Source organism: Arvicola amphibius, chromosome 18 (assembly GCF_903992535.2).
Source record: "Arvicola amphibius chromosome 18, mArvAmp1.2, whole genome shotgun sequence".
NCBI lineage: Eukaryota > Metazoa > Chordata > Mammalia > Rodentia > Cricetidae > Arvicola > Arvicola amphibius.
In genome coordinates, this window is record NC_052064.1 from 25,404,350 (window position 1) to 25,423,603 (window position 19,254).

At 42.0% G+C, this 19,254-nt stretch overlaps 1 protein-coding gene across 1 annotated transcript in view; it reads right to left on the reverse strand.

The window, feature by feature from the left end:
* Positions 1–19,254, reverse strand: part of Tmeff2 (transmembrane protein with EGF like and two follistatin like domains 2) — a 241,020-nt gene that overhangs the window by 72,046 nt on the left and 149,720 nt on the right. The window lies entirely within an intron of this gene.

Genomic DNA, 19,254 nt, shown 5'->3' on the forward strand with positions numbered 1-19,254 from the left:
GTGGAAACCTTCATTTGGCAATAACTGTGAAGGGCAGGGACCGTTTTTCTGTGTCACAAAAAGAAAACCTTCACCGTCTCATCACTAGGTAAAAAAAATTCAGAACCTGCATTTTAGTTTTTCCGACGAGGAAGCAATTTGCCCCACAGTGAGAGGAGCATCTAACTGGAAGCAAGGCGCTGGATTTGGGCACGTATCTTTTTTGAACTGGAAGATTTGCAAGTATGTAAACAGATCTTCGTGCTTCCTTCCTCTAGGTGTGGTGGTCTGAAATGGGACAGGATGTGGGATGGGTCCTGGCTTGAATGGCCACGACAAGCCACACGGAGGTACAGCCTCTGATGCAGGGCCCAGGCATCACACAATTGCTTCTGTAGCTGAGCACAAAGAGAAAAATCCACTCCCAGCTGAACTATTTAACCAACCCATTTGTTTTTAAGCTGCGGTTGAACTGTCGTTTGGCTAGCCATACATCCTTCCATAAAGCACAGAGAAAACATAATGGCTTTACGGCTGAAATGCTGGTAAGCAATTGGTAAAGAAATAAATACAAACACGGCTTGGGAACTTCTAGCTCCCTCTTACACCAAGGCCTTGGCTGGCTCTCTCGTTGCTCGGCTCCCGGGGTCATAAACCCAAACGATAAACGTCATCCCTCTCTTGAATACACATTATCCCAATAGATATTTTATTGTAACTAAATGGACCGCCTTGAGGACACTTCTGAAGTGAGTCTGCTTCTGGACTTGGCGGGGGACGGCGGGGGTGGGGGACGCAGAGAGTTTTGCTTTGCTTGGGAGGAAGAAGCAAAAGCTGAAAAATTAAGACAAGGGTGGAGGCGGGTGCAGCTCTCCAGTGGCTCAGCGCGGGGACTCTGCGGCTATAATAGATGACTATGTGTCAGTGCACATTAATATTTGATGAACATTGCCGTATTATCTTTTATGTGCACTTCCACACTATGGTGAGGCAGCGAGGTTGCTTTAGATCAGGATTTATACGGGCAAGCGCAGTGGCTTTTACTTGGCAAAATTAGCACACATCCTGCTCTCGCGACGTCAAAAGGGGACGCTTCTGTTTATATTGAATAAACAGGCAGAGGCTGGGTCCAGCCTTCCTTAAAACACTATTACCGTGAGCGCATAAACAAGGCGGACACAATAGTTTCTCTTAAATGGCACACTGATGCATTCTGTGTTCTGCTCCCTGGAAACAAAGATTCCATTTCTGTCATTATGAAAGACCCCCTGAAACAGATACGGAAGTGAAAGCTTTGGCATTGTGGAGAGACTAGAGAAGCAAACGGAAGAAAATGCTTAGATCTACAAAGGCTCCTGCTTGTTTTTTTTTTTTTATTTCTTTTTCTGAAAACAGAATGCAAGGACTGGGAAGCATTATTTGTCCAGACAAAGCTTAACCACATGGGCAAGCCATTAAAAGGGTGCAGCCCCCCACCATAGCAAAACAGACCAGAAAAAAAACCAAACCCAAACCAAAAAAAAACCGAAACCAAAACAAATCTCAAAGTACAAATGGAGCTCGTTCTCCAGATAGCCCTCAGCTGTACTGTCTAATTTCCTTTACAAGCACAGTAGTTCACCCATGACAATTACCTAAATAAGATTTTTTTGAAGAAATCAGAAAGAACCCAAGCTTATTGGAGGGCAGTCCATGAAAAGGCAGAAATGAAAAAGAGAGAGAAATTAGTAATTGTGGCCCTAGAAACCAGAGAAAGCACAGGCTTTGGAGAGATAAAGACAGAGTCTTAATCTGACAACATTTGATGAGAATACTGAGGACCATACCAGATACATTTTGTTTCTAAGCACTCACGATTGACATCCAAGTTACACTGAATAATTCATTCATTTACTTATCTAAAAGTATACATTTAGTCCTAATTATAGGTGGCATATTACATGCAAAAAAACAGAATGTCAGGCAATACATCAGGGGAACACTATCCTTGGAGAGATATAGTCTACAAGACAATGCGAATATATGTAACTGTGATGGGTAATCTTTGTTGCCAACTAAACTTGAGAAGAAGGAACCTCCAATGTAACTTTGCCTCTATCAGCTTGGCCTGTGGGCTCATCTGGAGAGCATTTTCCTGATTGCTAGCTGAGATAGGAGAGTCTAGTCCATTCACTGTGAGCACTAACATCCCTAGGCAGTGGGCCCGGGCCGTATAAAAGAGGCAGCAGAACACGACAGTGGAGTTACGCCTCAGTGATCCTGCCTTTAGGTTCCTGCCCCGTGTCACCGTCCTGGCTTCCTCAGAAATGTAAGGTGAAATAAACCCTTTCCTGCTCAAGTTGTTTTGGACAGAGTATTTTCTCACCGTAAAACAAACAAACAGCCTAGCACAGCAATTACGGAGCACAAGGCAAAAAGGAGCAAGTTCAGAGCGTAAGCCTGTGGTATCAATGAGATTGGGTCTTGCTGTTGCTTCTCTTTGGTAATTCCATCACCTCCAGGCTGGAGCTAGTCCTACAAACACTTTTGGCTATAGTGAACACGCTGGGCAGGACAAGCTTCAAGGACACATGGGACCTGTTTATGCAAGGCCTGCATATAGTGCCATTGGTTTGGAATTCTTAATGATTATCTTCAAGCTTTGTAAGTAAATTGAAATGAAACAGTGGATCATGAGCGAGGATGAGACAGACATGTGTACGTACTTGCCACACTTCATACATATGCTACAGTCAGGGCTCCAAGCACACAAAATTCCACAAGTTCCCCCAGGCACGAGAGTTCATTGATAACTCAAAACGAGGATGAAGTAGGTGGATTGCTTTTATATTCCAGTATGTGGGAATGCTGTCAGCCTCAAGACACCCTTCTGGTTAAACCAGAGGTTACTAAAAAAACACATAAGGTTATGCCCCAAAGACATGCAAATGACAAAGGAAACTTACCATAGTTTGGATGTATTGCTGCTTCCCTAAACTGACCAACAACTTAGGTTGCAAATTTGATAAAGGCAAAAGGAAAGGTTGGACAGAATTTGCTCCTCGTGGTCGAAAAATAGTTTATTACTTAAGAGTTTTTTTCAGGTCAGGAGTCTGGGCAAGGCTAATGGCTTCCTTGCCTTACCCTGATCCTTGAGAAGAACGATGAGACATGAGAAGATATAGAGGAAGAGGGGGAGGAGAAACTCATGGAGAGAGAGGGGGGGGGAGGAGAGAACATATAGAATGCTTTTCTAACATCATATTGGTAATCACAAAGTATTGTTGACTTGCTATTTCTGGATCTACTGGGAAAGGGATGTGTTGTTGCGGGAGCTCCTTCCGTCCCAGCCAACAGCCCTCTGCACAATCAGGAAGGGAGCCTAGTCGCTGGAAGCAGAGCCGGAAGCCAGAGAGTGAGTGGAGGAAAGTGGCCACATTTTTAAAAAGAGAGACCACGCCCCAATGGGCTGGTATCTCAGCGGCTATTGGCTGAAGGAGCGGAAGGAGCTCCTGCAACAATGTGTGGCATCTCTAGTTCAACAAGTAGAAAGGAGATATTGTGAAAGATTTTTCTCATTTCTTTTGCTAATCTTGCACCCTTGAATTATTGTGGTGATTGTTATTTGCTAGTTGTCTTGAATAGAAAAAATATTTTTAGTAACTAGTTTGAATTTTCATATTCTTTTTTTATTGTGCTTTGCTGTGTCTAGTGCTAAATATTTGATTTGTAGGCAGAACTACTGAAATTCTTCTTCTACCACTAAGGTGCAAACTACTATCAAAAACCCTTGGGTGTTTTTATTTCTCTTCTTGGTATTCACACGCTACGAACTTACCAACCTTCTGACCTTTAAGCTGCTCAATTGTTGGATAATTTGTTATGCAACCATGGAAACCCAGCACAGTGGTATTCAATGCATTTGCCCAACCTAGGTCTTTATCGTCAGAATTTAGGGAGTGTCATCAATGGTGGAGACATTAAGTAAAGATGAGGCAGCACTTCTCCAAGTGTTTGCTTACAGGACCCTTTTAGGATGGGATAACTGCTGAACACCCCAAGGATCTTCTACTTAAGTACATCCCGTGTTTCAGTATTTACTAAATGTAAAACTGAAACAGGCATTGGAATTCCTAAATATTTAAATTCATTTGGATACAGTAGTATTTCACTATGGGTTGACATACGATATTTTAATGAAAATGAATACGGCTTCTAAAAATAACTTAGATGAAAAGAATGGCAATGCGTACATTTTTGAAATCCCTTTAATATTTGCCTTAATAGAAGATAACTGGACTCTAATACCATCTTTCGCATCGAATCTGCTGAATAATACATATCCAGTAGCCTTTGGAAAACGCCACTGTGCATTTGTGTGAGAATGAAAATGACAAAGCCAAATAACACCTTGGTCCCTGGACTACACACTGAGATCAACTGATCTAGGGCACGAAGAAGAAAGAGTTTGGAAACACAAGTGGGTGAGCACCACCCTATTGAAAGAAACAATAAGTTTCTCTTAAATGCTTTCTTATACAAGCAATTGTTTATTTGGTAGAGGATTAGCTAGGAATCATCTGATGTTAATTCAAAAGCCATTTTTCTCCTTATTTTCCTTGCTCTAGCAAGAATACTGAATTCTGCTCGGGTACTGGCAGCTCTTGTGTCGAGGTGGAGCAAGCCAGCGGTCTGTCTCTCCCTCATGGTTATGAACACATAGACATAATGCAAACCTTATGGTCACAGAAAGAAATTGTATGTGTTCAGTGATGAGAATAATCATCAGTAGCTTTTTTTTGTTGTTGTTTTGTTTTGCTTTTTGAGAAAGAGGTGAGTCTATCCCTGTGCTGTTATGATGACCTTTCTGCTCCAGTGGAGAAGACCCTCTGTCTCCAGTGTGTCAGAGGCAGAGACTGGGTATTGTCGCTTCACAGAATTAAGACGATCTCAAACTGTCCAACCTCTCCCTGCTTCAGTTATGCTAATTCAGAGAAACTATTAGTGATGATATTGAGACTATGAGCCGATAGCCCATTGATGCCTGTGAAGCTGGGCGGAGACCTCGGACAAGCCACCAGCTGAGGGATTCAAATACAAATGCTAAACACAGATGCATCTCACCTACAGTGGTATCAGCAGGAAAGCAAAGACCAAAGGGAAGGGATTCTGGATGTAAAAGTCACAGGAAACGGATTCGGCAGAAGGATGCAGACACGTAGGTTTGACAGGAACAGAAAGCAAGCTTTAACCGTGTCATAGTTACTTGCTTCCCTGAGTGACAGGAGGGTAGCATGGAAAACATCACATATGGAATAGGTTTGGGAGGTGGTCGGTGAGAAGTAACTTTGGGCACATGGAGTAAAGAAAACACAAAGCACACGTGGTCCATGGTTCGTGCTTATCCAAAGATTCCCAGTATAGGACAGAGCTGATTGCCATAGTCTTTGCTTTTCCATCCTGCACATGTTTACTAAAAAAATTGTCTTCTTAGGAAATCTTTCTTGTGGCATCATATCTAAAACGGTCTATTCATGCATGACCTACTTTTTTTTAAAACGGTTGCATGTTAAGTCCAAATACACTACACTATACCTTATTTAACCGCTGATTTCTATTCAACTCCAGATCAACTTATTGATTGTGTTTTCCCATAGGAAGTAAGCTCAGTCACCTAACTCAATGTGTTTCCTCCTCTTGCCTGGAGTAATGGCTACTTCTTAGATTCTCAGCAAGTAGGTGTTACATGAATGGATAAATAAATGCTCAGTGTATTGAGAGTTAGGCTGTAAAATCATCTGTCCCTCATCTGTGTACAGGTGGAAACTCAAGCCTGGAGGAGAAATAAATACATGAGCATTAGATACCAAATTTACATATGTGGCATCAGAAATGTACTGAGCACCAAAGACTGCCCTGAATATGTTTTTATATGCATTTTGGAATCCAGCTCCTAAAAGTCCTCTGGGTAAGTTCTGTCTCGTCTCTTCTTTTACAGGCTGTGAAGCTCAAGTTCAGAGATGCTAGGACGTCAGCTAAGAACACAAAGCCAGTCCGGGTGTAGGACCAGCAGTTTGTAGTTCCAGGGAGGGAGTCTTTATCTAATAGATGCAATTAATAATTGTGCTGAGGTACGGTATGCGATTTCAAGGAAAGAGATCCAGATATTTTCTTGGTATTTTTTTTTTTTTTTTTTGGTTTTATAAAAGGGCTAAAAAGTTAATGATTGTCTCAAGGAAAACAACTTCTGGTTTTGAAATTGGGTCATTCTGATAATATATGTCCTTTAAACTAGAAAGGTGGTGCGGTGAAAACTTTGACAGTTAAAAATAAAATTAACTGTTCTCTTGAAATGACATGGTATTGTTAGTCCTACCTGGGACTACAGCGAAGTGACCTGGAAGATTTTATAGGACACATGGCACCAGTTGGGGGAGACCACACTCCTCTTGAAGTTATATATTGGATGTCAGTTCAAGTTCAATGGGTTAGGTCAGTCATGCCATCTCTTTTCCCTCAAAGACACTTTTCATAAGGTAAATGACCATGGTCTATTTAAAACGGTTTCAGCCTACGGGATGGTTTCCTTCTTTCATGAAAAAGCAGTCTTGGTAAAGGGCTCTTTTGGCTCACACCATTTTTTTTTTTTTTTTTTTTGCCTTTTACTCCTGGACATAAGATAAAAATTCAAGATCAAAATGATTCTTTTATCGGGCCTTCAATTAAAAGATGTCATGACTTCCTCATTATTCTGTATAAATCCTAGATGTGAATTTCAACTAGAGTGGGTTATTATGTTGAGAAAAATATGGGCATGCATAACCTTGGGCAGGTTATTCAGCTTTTCTTTCCTTTAGATTTATAAGGAGAAATACAAAATGGTAAGACTGTAAAAATCCCCAAAGTCCCATTAAGCCAGCCTTGAGACAGGATGGCAATTTGAGAAGCAGTTCGATGGGATGGTGAGGAGCCTGGGTTCTGGAGACAAATGATTTCTAAAATCTGCCCATTCCCAATACCGTTCAGCCACACAAGAGGGTAAATGTTGTGTGGCATTTGGGAATCCTTTCCACCCTAGTTTACTCAATAACACAGCAGGATTATTGAGAAGCCCATCTGAGTAGTAAACAATTCATATCTTTAATATTAGAGGCTATTCATATTAACGGCCCTTTCTACAGTGAATAATTTCCCCTAGATGTCAGAGGAGCGTGATTTTTTTTCTCCTCCTTGGCTTGAATAGTCTATACAATGCTGTCATCATTTGAAATATAAAAACATAAATCAAAATCATTGTCATCTTTATACAGTCCCAATCAACAGGTTTGAATGCTTTCGTTCCTTTCAACCCTTATCCCATGTGACTGGAGTAAGGGCTGCAATTTGAGACCTCCTCTAATGGTGGCACTGGAGATGTTGGAAGCATTTCTGCGATGAGCTAAGACTCCATCCTGCAGCTCCAGAAAAGGATAAAGAAACGACACCAACCGAGAACCCAGTCTGAATGGTGAAGGTCCACTCCCAGGAGTCAGAGACGCAGCTCAGCAGCAGGGTGCTGTTCTTGTTTTGTTTCTGTTGTTGCAATAAACACTGTGACCCAAAGCAACTCGGAGAGGAAGGGGTTACAGTCCATCATCTGCAGGAACCAGGCCAAGAACCCAAGTCCTGTCCTGGAGACAGGAACTGAAGGAGAGGCCATGGGGGAATGTTGCTTCCTGATTTCTTCCTGGAAGTGTGTTCAGCTTGCTTCTTTTATAGACGCCAGGACCAAGTACCTGCCCAGGTATGGCACTGTCTACAGTGGGCTCAATCTTCCCACATCAATAATTAATCAAGAAAACTCCCCGTAGGCATACCTACCGGCCAATCTGATGGATGTGATTCTGAAATTTAAGCTCCCGGGTATCTTGACGAGTCAGGGTTGATTAAAAACAAGTCAGCATGGGTGCTTGCTTAGCTTGTGTAAGACTCTGCCTTCAACTACACGCACCACAAGGAAAAAGAGAAAAGACCAAAGCAAGAAAGGAGCATGTTGAAGAATTTTCAATACAATTTTAAAAAGAAGAGATTCAAAGGAAACTGGGTTAACGCTAATGGTTTGTACCTAGGCTCCCAATAACCTTAGAAAACATCTCCAAATACTCTTCCTATGGACGAAAATCTTTGAGATGTAAGAATTTGTTCACAGCCACACAAACGGCAGCACTGAAATCTACAACCAGACAAGCAACCTGTATCTCGGCTCTTAACTAAGCTGTTGTTAAGAACACAGGAGCCTTTCTTGAGGGATGACGAGGCAAAGCCGGTGCCCTCAAGACACCAGGATGCTAAGCCTGCAAGCACCTGTGTGACCCCCGCCCATCCATTTCCCTTTCCAAGCATATCTTTCTCTAGTAAATACAGCCAGCAGGAGCTCTGGAATCGTGGCCAGGGAATAAAGCAAGGCAGATCTGGCAGATTTAAACCCTGACTCGGTGTGGTCATTGCAGGCGGGTGATTTAGGTGCAAGGCAGCCTAAACTTGAGTACCCTGGTAGAGCCCTTTTCTGAGGCAGTAAGACTTCTCTTCTCATGACAGAAAATTCTTAAGAGAATTTATTTATTTATTTATTTATTTATTTATTTATTTATTTTTACTGATTTTTGTCTCTTCCTTCAAAAATGAAGAGCAACGAGAAGAACATAATTCTTGGTTTCAGGTATAAGCACTGGTGGGTGCATTTTCTGTTTAAACCTCACACTGAGACGTGAAGGTAGAGGGCAGTTTTGATTCTATGTCCATTTAGCCAAGTCATAGTAACTTCACTATGTGCTCCCAACCATGGTTTTCCGGTAAGACTTGACTCTAATCAGAAAGCAGCTGGTAGCCACCTAACTTTTCTGCCACTGTGGTATCCACAGACATGTCTTGTCATGATGGTATTACTGCAATACATAGGGTTCTCCGCTAGTTAAGACTTCCCCTCTACCCAGAGCAACCTACACTCCATCTTCTCATACTATGAAATCTAGCTAGCAGAGAGGAGACTCCCTGGTCATTACCAACTTGAATTCTCTCTTTCTCATGACTAATGAATATGGTCCCTCCGGGAATATGGCCAAAATAGACCGTAGGAAATTCCCAAAAGCAGTATAAAATACTTTTAAAAATTCACAAAGAAAGTTGCAATTTTGCGTCAATTACTGAAATAATTATCTCAAGCACAATTTTAAGGGATCCACCTAGAATATTTTTTTGAGACAAGGTCTTATGATGGAGCCCTTGTTGGCCTGGAACTACCTGCATAGACTCAGAGATTTGCCTGCCTCTGTCCCCCCGAGTCCTAGGATTAAAGATGTGTGCCAATACACCTGGACCCAAACATAAGAAATTTAAAATTAGGTTTCTATAAGTTTGCCGCAAGCCTAAAAAGACACCCTTTTGCTTGCATTTCTTACAGCTCCCTTCTCATAACTTTCCACAGGGAGAGAGCCATGCACATGGGCAGATTGTTGGAGCAAAAATGGACTCGTTGCCTTTTCTGTCCTCTTTTCTTGTTACTAATCTCCACATTGGTAGGCCCCATATGGAAAATCAATTCCTGCTTCATTCTTGTAAGCCAGGTTTTATCTTTGTAAATACCTCCTCTTGTCAGAGCCCAATCAAGCGCTTGTTCTTTCACGGGGTTAAATTGTTGTCCTACTTTTGCTTCGGGCTCTGATCGCTTGTTTCTATTTTCTACTGTGTCGCAGGCATTATGTCACTGGGGATCCGGAGGGGCCATTCTCTGTCCAAATCTGACCCTCAGACAAGTCAGAGGGGCTAGGAAGAAGAAGGCAGTAGTCTATTTTGAGGCCTACCAGCCGTCTCAGTAGAGTAGAAAGCAGCAGCGGTCTCTCTGAGGCCCCCTAGCCTTCTCAGATGAAGAGGAAGCAGGCATCTCTCTGAGGCCCCTAGATTGCCCTGCTCTGCAGCAGGCAAAGGCCACGCCTCTGCAGCGACGTCACCAGGCTCCACCCACTGCTCAGCCTGTGTGAGTGGGTTGTAAATTGATCATTATGCCTTGCTAACTTCACATCTTCTTCGTCCTTGAAGAGCTCCAGATTTTCCATTTTCTCCTATTGTAGGAGTGAGTCTTGTCTTCCACCCATCCTTCCTTGCTCTCCAGTGGTGTTCAGGTATCAGCTAAGGGAAGATGTTATCATAGCCATAAACAATCCTAACAGCACAGTGGATTAATATAGCCAAGATCTAGTTATGGTTCCAGGATGGTAGAGCAGCTCCCTATTGAAGCATGAGTGGTATCTATTCTAGGATGAGGGAAACAAAAGCCCGAGGAGTTCTGTGTTGACAATTCAGTCACAGGTCTCAGTCTTGAACTCGACAAACTGAATGGCCCCATCCATAGTGACCAAGCAGTTCTCTGTGTGTGAGGAACCAGAGAGGTTCAGAAGCAAAAGCAATAGTTTTCTATTTTAATTAAGTAGACGGGAGATGGCAGCGCTCAGGGCTTCCCTTGTTGGCTTCTTTCTAGTATTTTCATCTCAATTTGTTCAGGTACTACTAGTAAAATTTACTTGTTCGTTCTTTTTATTATCTCATTATTTTCAGTAAATATTTCGTGCCATTTTACCCGTAAGTCTACTTTTTCTCCCGCTACCTCAGTGTCTGTTCTGACTTCTCGCCTCAAACCTCTTTGCTTTATTACGTTTCTCTGAACTCCTGCAGTACTTTCTGGCTGCATCACACAGCTTAACTTGTAACGAGTTGCCTACTGGGTATTCCACTTGCTTCTGCTTTTTCGTCAGTTGGCTCCAGATGGAACTGTCTTTCACCAGCTCCCTTCTTGATTCCAAATTGACTCTCCCGCCCCAGCCCTGATTTGACAAGTTGTCCCATTATCCTTCCCAGTGCTCAGCGATGGCGTTTTCATCTCTCTTTGATCCGTTCTCTAGTCCTTTGACGCTCACAGAGGTGTCGATTCCACGCTCTTCCCATGAATCCCGTACGCCGTAGGGATGAGATGGCAGAGACGCAAAGGCAGGATGGAGAGGGCAGAAATACAAGGGCGCACTGCTCGCTGTTCCTTTGTTTTTATTTTCTCGCTTCTTCATCAACACCTGTTTACTGGTGTGCGCGCTCAGGAGCTAAGTGTGGTCTCGGGATTATGCTTGCTACCAAGGAAGCCACAAATTAGATGCCTCTGCTCTCCGGGATGTTAAGCACCAGGTAAGGGCATCTCTGCAGGGAGGTAACCGAATCAAGAGAAGCCATTCCCTGGTATTTGAGAAAAGGGGGTATTGGTGGTATTTGGGAGTCAATTGGAAGGTGTCAGAAAAAGGTGAGTCTAGAAATTGCCAAACCATATCACTTTGAGAACAGAACATCTGGGGTGTCCTCACTGTCCTTCAATGGAGCCTCTTTATGACAACTCACTTGGACCTTCACGCATCCCTCCCTTACCTCCATCTTAGACCCTTTCACATCTTATATGGGCAGAGGACACCCTGAATGCTGGCTGGTTCCTTGTTTTTTTTTTTTTTTTTTTTTTTTTTTTTTTCTAACATCGGATTCATGCTCACTCTTGTGCCTTTGGACCAGGGGGTTCTCCTTGCTCAAAATACTGTTCTCACAGACCTTCCCATAACTGTCTGTCACATTCCATTTGCGATCACTAGTGTTACCTGTCCTGTCAAGTTGATGGCATCTAAGTTGGAGGCGGGCCTCCAGGCGCGTCTATGAGGGATTGCTTGTCCTAGAGGCAAGCCTGTCAGGGATTATGTTGGCTCATCGAGGAGTGAAGACCCATCGTAAATGTGGACAGCACGAGTCCATGGGCTTTGATCCTACACTGCATTTGACATTGCCTGCTTCCTGTGAGAACGGCCTTAGCTCCTGTCCCAGGACTGTCCCATCATGGTGGACTTTACCCATGAGCTGTGAACTAAAAAACCAAACCAAACAAAACAAAAATCCACTTTCACCTTTAATTTACCCTTTTTAGGGGTACTTTATAGTGGCAACAGGACAAGTAATCATGACACCCCTCCAATGATAGTTCTCACAGAAGAGAACTAGCACGTGGCACCTTACCTACGACAATCCGAAACATCCATTACTGAGAGCATATTGCTCTTTCATTTCTTTATTGCCCAATTGCCGTCCCTTTCTCTCTCAGGATGTGAGCTCCTTAAAGGAAATAGTGTTGCCTATGTTTTGTATACCTCTCCACTCATCACAAGTGCTAAGATGAATCCCTCCTGATAGGCCAGAATGCTCCAGAATCTAATACTTCTTTCAGGCACCATTGCCGAACCTCATGACGGAGTTCTTTCTTTTTAATGACGCTTTTACTATATGGCGAATATTACAGCCGGTGGAATGTGAGTGAAAATGGAGAATGTCACTTCAAAGACTGCCTGATGAAAGTCTCCTCTAGGACCTCTCTCTCACTCTCTCATCTTCTCTCGATTAAAGGAATGAATAGGCCTCCAGGGCTTCAAGAAAAGGCAAGCTCATGTTAAGTAGGCATAACTGTCCTGAAATGTGAGCAAACACTGTGTGAGTGTGTGTGTGTGTGTGTGTGGTGTTGCAGCTCTTAGAATCTTGTGCTTGTCCATCGCAGCATTCCATGGTACTTAGCCTGACTCATTGACGATGGTCCACACAGATGTGCTCCGTAAATGGTATGTAGCTCCTTTCCTATCACAACCCAGCTCTCCGGAGCAGTTGCTGCTTTTGAAAACATTTGTTCCCCGAGAGCATATTGCTCGCTCTTTTCTTTATTGACTGTTTCTCGCCCCTTTCTCTCTCAGGTGCAAGTCATTCGAGGAGAGTGTCACTGGGAAGCTAAGTTTCTAGAATCTAGCTACATGGGCCTTTCTAACTCTTTAAGCACTATGCAAGTGTTCCACCACAAACTACTTTGTCTTCCGGAAATACAGTTGCACTGTCCAGATTCTTCCTTGGCATCTGCACAGCAGCACTATGAAGTTTAAAGGACGCGAGCCTTTTAACTAGGAAAACGTGAGGTTGAACTCCAATTTGACCCTGTGAAAACAGCATATGGTTGTGCCTCTCTGAACTGTGAATTTGTTCTTTTCATAAATGGAGGAATATAATACTCAACTCAAGCCTCTGATGCGAACGATTCAATTTGAGAGTGAATGTGATTGACTAAATCATCTATTTCTGGTTTTCTCAGCAAATGCCTTTCTCTAGTCTACATTTGTGAAAGGCTTCTGAATTCTTGTGATAGGGACTAGATCAAAGTTTTCTCGTCTTCCTCAGTGTATATAACAACCCCATATTTTTAATGAACATTAAAATAAAATATTTGTAGCAAAAGCTACCTAAGTAAATGGTATCTTATTGTTATAGACAAAGTTGTAAAATTTCCACGCTCTTTGCAAATGGTTCAGTATAGAGCACAGAGCAGGTGTTGCTTGGGCTCACTGCCCTAAGAAGACCTCAGAACCCTGGGCTTCCTGTGCAGTCTACTTCATGAACAGTTTATCTTCCAGCACCTGTTTCATGGATGTGGAGATCACAATTCTAAAGGTACAAATGGGCCAGATTTTCTGCTTAATTCTGAGACCACATTGAAGGCTGATACAAATGTCAATGGCCCGTCTGTTGCATGTGCTTTAAACCTGAGCAGAGTCCCATGAATATAGCACAGGACACATCCAGGCCCTGCAAGACTCACCTGCACAGAGCGGCACTTTAGAACCTGACAGGGTTATAAATAACACATTAATTTCTAATGTGTGTAAACTTCTGATAAGAATTGACTGAACTGGGGGCTGGAGAGATGGCTCAGAGGTTAAGAGCATTGCCTGCTCTTCCAAAGGTCCTGAGTTCAATTCCCAGCAACCACATGGTGGCTCACAACCATCTGTAATGGGGTCTGGTGCCCTCTTCTGGCCTGCAGGCATACACACAGACAGAATATTGTATACATAATAAATAAATAATAAATATTAAAAAAGAATTGACTGAACTTTTTATTTCAGTCGGAATCCTTCTAAATGCACACAATAGAAATTGTTGGGGAGCTTTGAACTGGTTACAGCATCTTGAGGAATTTCTTTATCTTTTCCAGTTACAGTAGGAGCATTATTCCTTCCCTTCTTTGCCTTTAATGCAGGGCACTCAGGTAAATTTTATGACTAATTGTAATGCTTCCTGAGCCATAGATTTTTCTCATAATTACTTGTGTTCCCCCCTTTTCACCTGGCTCCTTCTCTTCAACATTGTTTTGTTGCTCAACTCATATTTTCCCTCTCATTTAAAGAGCTTCATTTTATGCTTACCTTTCTAAAGTGCCTGCTTTAAATGCTACGAAGAGCCTCCTGCTTTCTGTGCTTTCTGAAAGGATGGCCATCTAAATAACATTTTATTTCTAGTAATGTATGGTTAAAATACAGACTGGGAAGTGCTGTGTTCTAGAAACGACACATCATCCTCTCTAATTTAAAAAGCAGTTGTGGGAAATTTTAACTCCCTAAGGAAAGAGGAACAACGATACTAATTCACATGGGTTGTCTCAGCAAGCTAGAAGGAGATCTCAGTGTCTGTTTGTTTGGTTGAAATAGGTGAAAGATGTTTCACAGTATGTTAGAAAGACTATGTATTCCCTGATTGAACCATGGAGCTAAGATTCAAAGGCTACAGAGATGGAAAAATTCCAGTAGATTTGTCCTTTAAGGCTATTTGCCCACAACTGGCATAGCAAACAGATTTTGAAGAACAGACTTACAAGTATCCCCTAGCATCCTCAGCATGCTTCACGGTGGCTGCTCCTGTAAGCCAGATCTTACAGTGAAGACTGCATTAGAAACCTAAATACAATGTGCATAATTGGATTGCATGACGGGCAAAGCCAAAGACTGTTCTCACTGCCAGTATCAATATGAACATTGTTACAAGCAATGGATGCAAAAGCTAGAGATACAATGAAACTATCTGACCCTATTGTCACTACTGGATAGTTGGTCATAGACACAATACAGATAAAAAGACACATAAGTTCTTTCTTGATTTGGATGGGCAAAAAAAAAAAAAAAAATCCAACAGTGAATCATGGAAGAGGAAGATTGTATGTTCTTAGTCAACTCTAGGACTTAAGTTCTTTTACAGATCCAGAACCGCCTGAAGGAAGGGAAGGTCAGAGCTCCTGAAGAAAGTACGCCATAGAGTATTAAACATCTACACGAGTACTCTTCCATCTTTCCCAGAGAGATGGTAGATATTTGCTAGAGAAAAAAAAAATCAAATCTTTCAGGTTCCACTGGACTGTTACTAATTCCTGCTGGGTAGAATTATCATGTTACGTCACCAGCCAAAAGAGAGGCGTATGGAGGACAGGCCATCAGTAGGTATTCCGTTCAGGTCCATTTCCTAGTCTCTGAACATATCCCATGATTACACAGGTATAGAAAGAATACTTGAAGGAGACACAGTGTTTGGAAGAAACTCCGCTTTAATTCCTTGATTAGAGGAGGAAGGAATAATATTATAGGACAAGCCAAACAAAAATGACTGGAATTGACTGTAAGTAAGAAAATATTAAACAAAAACCAATAGTGCTTTCAAGAGGGAATGTAGAGATTGCGCCACCCACATGACACATCGCCAGTCAACTTGACTGGGCTATGTAGAAAATGGGCTTGGTAGGACGAGAGTGGTTATTAAAATTCTAACCTGGTGATGTTTCCCACTACAGACGCTGTGCTAGGTCTGGGTCTTCTGCTCGAGAAGAGGAAAACAGCCCCAGTGCTGATGGGACCCACTAAAGTGAGAAGGAGCGGGCCCCCTGTACTTTCTACAAGACATGATGAGGGGTGTAAAATAAATGAGATAAAATTCAAAAAAAATTTCAGTGAAGCTTTGCAGGACAAAATTCTATGGAACAGGTTGAGCCTCCTCTTCTAGGGCACAGGACAAGCTTGCTCCTGAGCCATATTGCCTAGTAGATCCAATGGTTCTTGATGTTAGAAGCAGAGAAGCACACTGTTTAGAGATTTTTGTAGGCACTTTCTGTGGCCCACAGTGCGAGCACATTCTTGAAGCAAATCCTTGACACGTTTTGCAAACAGCTATTCAAATTCTTTGCAAAGATTAATTCTTGGCTTTCTATAGGCCTCAATGGAGACAGGTAGTTTACCGCAGGCAAAGTCACTGTGTGAGCTAAACTTTCCCTTGTGAACTGAATGGTATGTCTCCCATGAAGCCATACACTTAAATATACAGAACAGCACTCCATTGAAAATGGGAGAGCTTCGTATGACACTAGGTATTTTGATTAAGGTCTTTCAAACTTTATGCTCTGGTGACTCAAAGGTTTCAAGGCTGACCATTGGAGGGGTTAGCTGCTCTCAATGGTCTCATGCCTCCGAGTCAGTAGGTAAGGACTGAATTGCTATGCTACCACAGCAATGACCCTGGCTATATAGGGTGGCGTGGGATAATACTACAAACTGGAGAAACCAATGAGGTGATCTCTTGGTACTACCATACTCTGTGATCAAAGTCTGTGAATTAGCACAACCTCAATCTAGGCAGAAGGATAAATGGTTAGTAGGTTCCAGGAAAGGTTTAGTCACCACGCCAAGCAAAGAACGATGACCAGCTAGGATTTGCTGAAGATAAAGAAACTCCAGTGAATGGAAATGGTGATAAGCATCAATTAGGATGGCATGACTACTCACCGGAATAAGGAATGCAACTCTCATTATCATTTTCTCATTTTATTTTTCAAAATAGAATAATGCCACACTAGCTTCATGATCTCTGGCTTGTCAACTGCTTGGTCTTAGAGCCATTTTTTTTTTTTACAATTAACCCTTTAACTACCTGCTAATCAACCCATTTACCTATATGGGGATTAATTTCTCAACTATTTTTCTGATTGAACTATCAACCTATCTAATAATTATATTTCTCTGAAGAATTATGAGTAATATGTTGCTTTGTTAATAAGTGCAGGGTTTTTCTTCTACCTTCATTTCTTTTTAAACTTCAAATTTGAGCAGCCAAGGCAAATAAATTCTTTTGTATTTTCCCCCAAGTCAGCTTGCTTTCTAATGAGAGTAAATCATAGCCAATTAGAATTAAATGGCATAGTGAAGTACAGCGTGCTATCCTTATTTTTCATTAGAACTGATAGTTGGATGTTGTATCTGAATATCCTAACATTCCACATTTAGGTGGCGATCTATAGTTTTAAGAGAAATGTGTCGACATTTTCTAATGTAAATCTATATTTTTCGTTTTAACTTTCTATGCATTGTTGTATATTTCTCTCAGACATACTTACTTGAATATTAGTTGAGGATGAGTCAGCCTTTATGGCTTATTTTGGACCTAATATTTCCTTTATGACTTCATTCAAAGCAATTTTGGTTGACAAAATGAGCTTAGAGAATGGCATGAGCTGTTAAAGGCATTGAAAAGGCTGCAGTGACCAAGAAAAGACAACACGGTGAATAATCCACAGATGATCGTCCGTCCCAAGGGCATTTCCTCATTTCCTCTATTTCATTCATAGCATGGTGAAAAAGGATGAATCAGATCATCTCTGAGTAATTTTGCTTTTTTATTGAGGGGATAGAGAAATTCATTCTGTCTTACTTATTCCATTCATCCCTTCTTGCCCGCTTCTCCCTTCCATCCATCCTTCTTTATCGTTCCTTTCTGTACCTAGTATTTAGACCTTTAGCAATACTGATTTCGTGCGTGCGTGCGTGTGGTGTGCTGTGTGTGCGTGCGTGTGTGTGGTGTGCTGTGTGCACGTGTGTGTATGTGTGCGTGTGTGCTGTGTGTGCGTGTGTGTATGTGTGCGTGTGTGCTGTGTGCATGTGTGTGTATGTGTGCGTGTGTGCTGTGTGTATGTGTGTGTATGTGTGCGTGTGCGCTGTGTGCGCATGTGTGCAGAGGCCATAAGTCGATCCTGGATGTCCTCTTCTTTTGCTCTCCACATTATTTTCCGAGACAGGGTCTCTTACGGAGCCCAGTGCTCACCAGTGAGTTAGGTGGATGAGCTCTGAGGACCCTCCCATGTCACCTTTCTTAGCTGTAGTACCACCTTCCTAGGCGTTGACAGTCGTGTTCGGAATCAGAACTTGGCTCTTGGGTTACACAGGAGGCGCTTTACCCACTGACCTATCCCTAGTATGGATTGTTCACTTGGGTGTTGCATGCAATTTGTTCAGTAACAGCAGATATTACACACTCTGCTTGGGTGGTGGTGGTGGGGCAGGAATAAACGGATGTGGGCTGCTGAGGACAGCTCACTGAATTGATGCTCAAATAAGTAACACACACAATTACTATTTGGAATTAACCACTGAAGACTAGTGAAGATTTTACACAATTTATTGACCTTTGGGCAGACAGCTCAGTAAACAGTGTTGATCCCTCAGAAAGCCACCGATGCGCACTGCATCAGTGCGCATTCTCTTGAGGTAGGACAGCCAACTTGTCTAACACAGGCTCCATTTCCACTCTCAGACCAGTACCTAGGATATCGATTTGAGCACTGAAAAATTCGAAAGACCACCCAGAATTGGGTCATAGAAAATAATTCAGCTCTAATTAAAATGTTTTTATGTGTCAAGGTTTTCTAAAAATTACTGCCAACCCCTAAAATAAATCTGAGCTTCAAGAGCAAATAAAAATTTGGAACAGAGGTGACTGTGTTGATGGACAAAATGTGTTTAGATTTTTATAAATCATATGAATACATGGGAAGAAAACATGTTAGTAACCATTTTGACAACGATGTCACATTGCTATAGTGCTTGCATTTACATATGTTCAAAATCTCTTTGCTAAATCTGAAATATTACTATAAAAACGGTATGGCACATAGGGAATGTGAGATTTTTATGTTACATTTTTTAAGTCCCAATTCAAGAGACATGTCCGGGCAATACTAGCCATATGGGGATTGAAACTCTGATATATTGGATCATATTTATTTTTTACTTAATAATTTCGATTTCTTTTTTCTCCTCTTTCTTACCATAATTATTCCTACATCAAAACTGGATATTTATAATATAATCTATAGTATAATATATGGTAATGTATCTTCTGCCTCTTGAGAGGGGATAGATAGCCCATGAACTTTTTCCCAGGTAGTGAGCAACAAAATTAAACTTTGTCCCTGAATTTCTCCTTACTCAGTTCTTTTCACAGTCCTAGGAAACACTGTTGAGTGTGGCACTCCAGCGACTGTCTCTGAAACACAGCCCAGCTGCAGGTAGACTGGGATAAATATTTGTCTCTTTGAACCCTCCAATTAGTAACCAC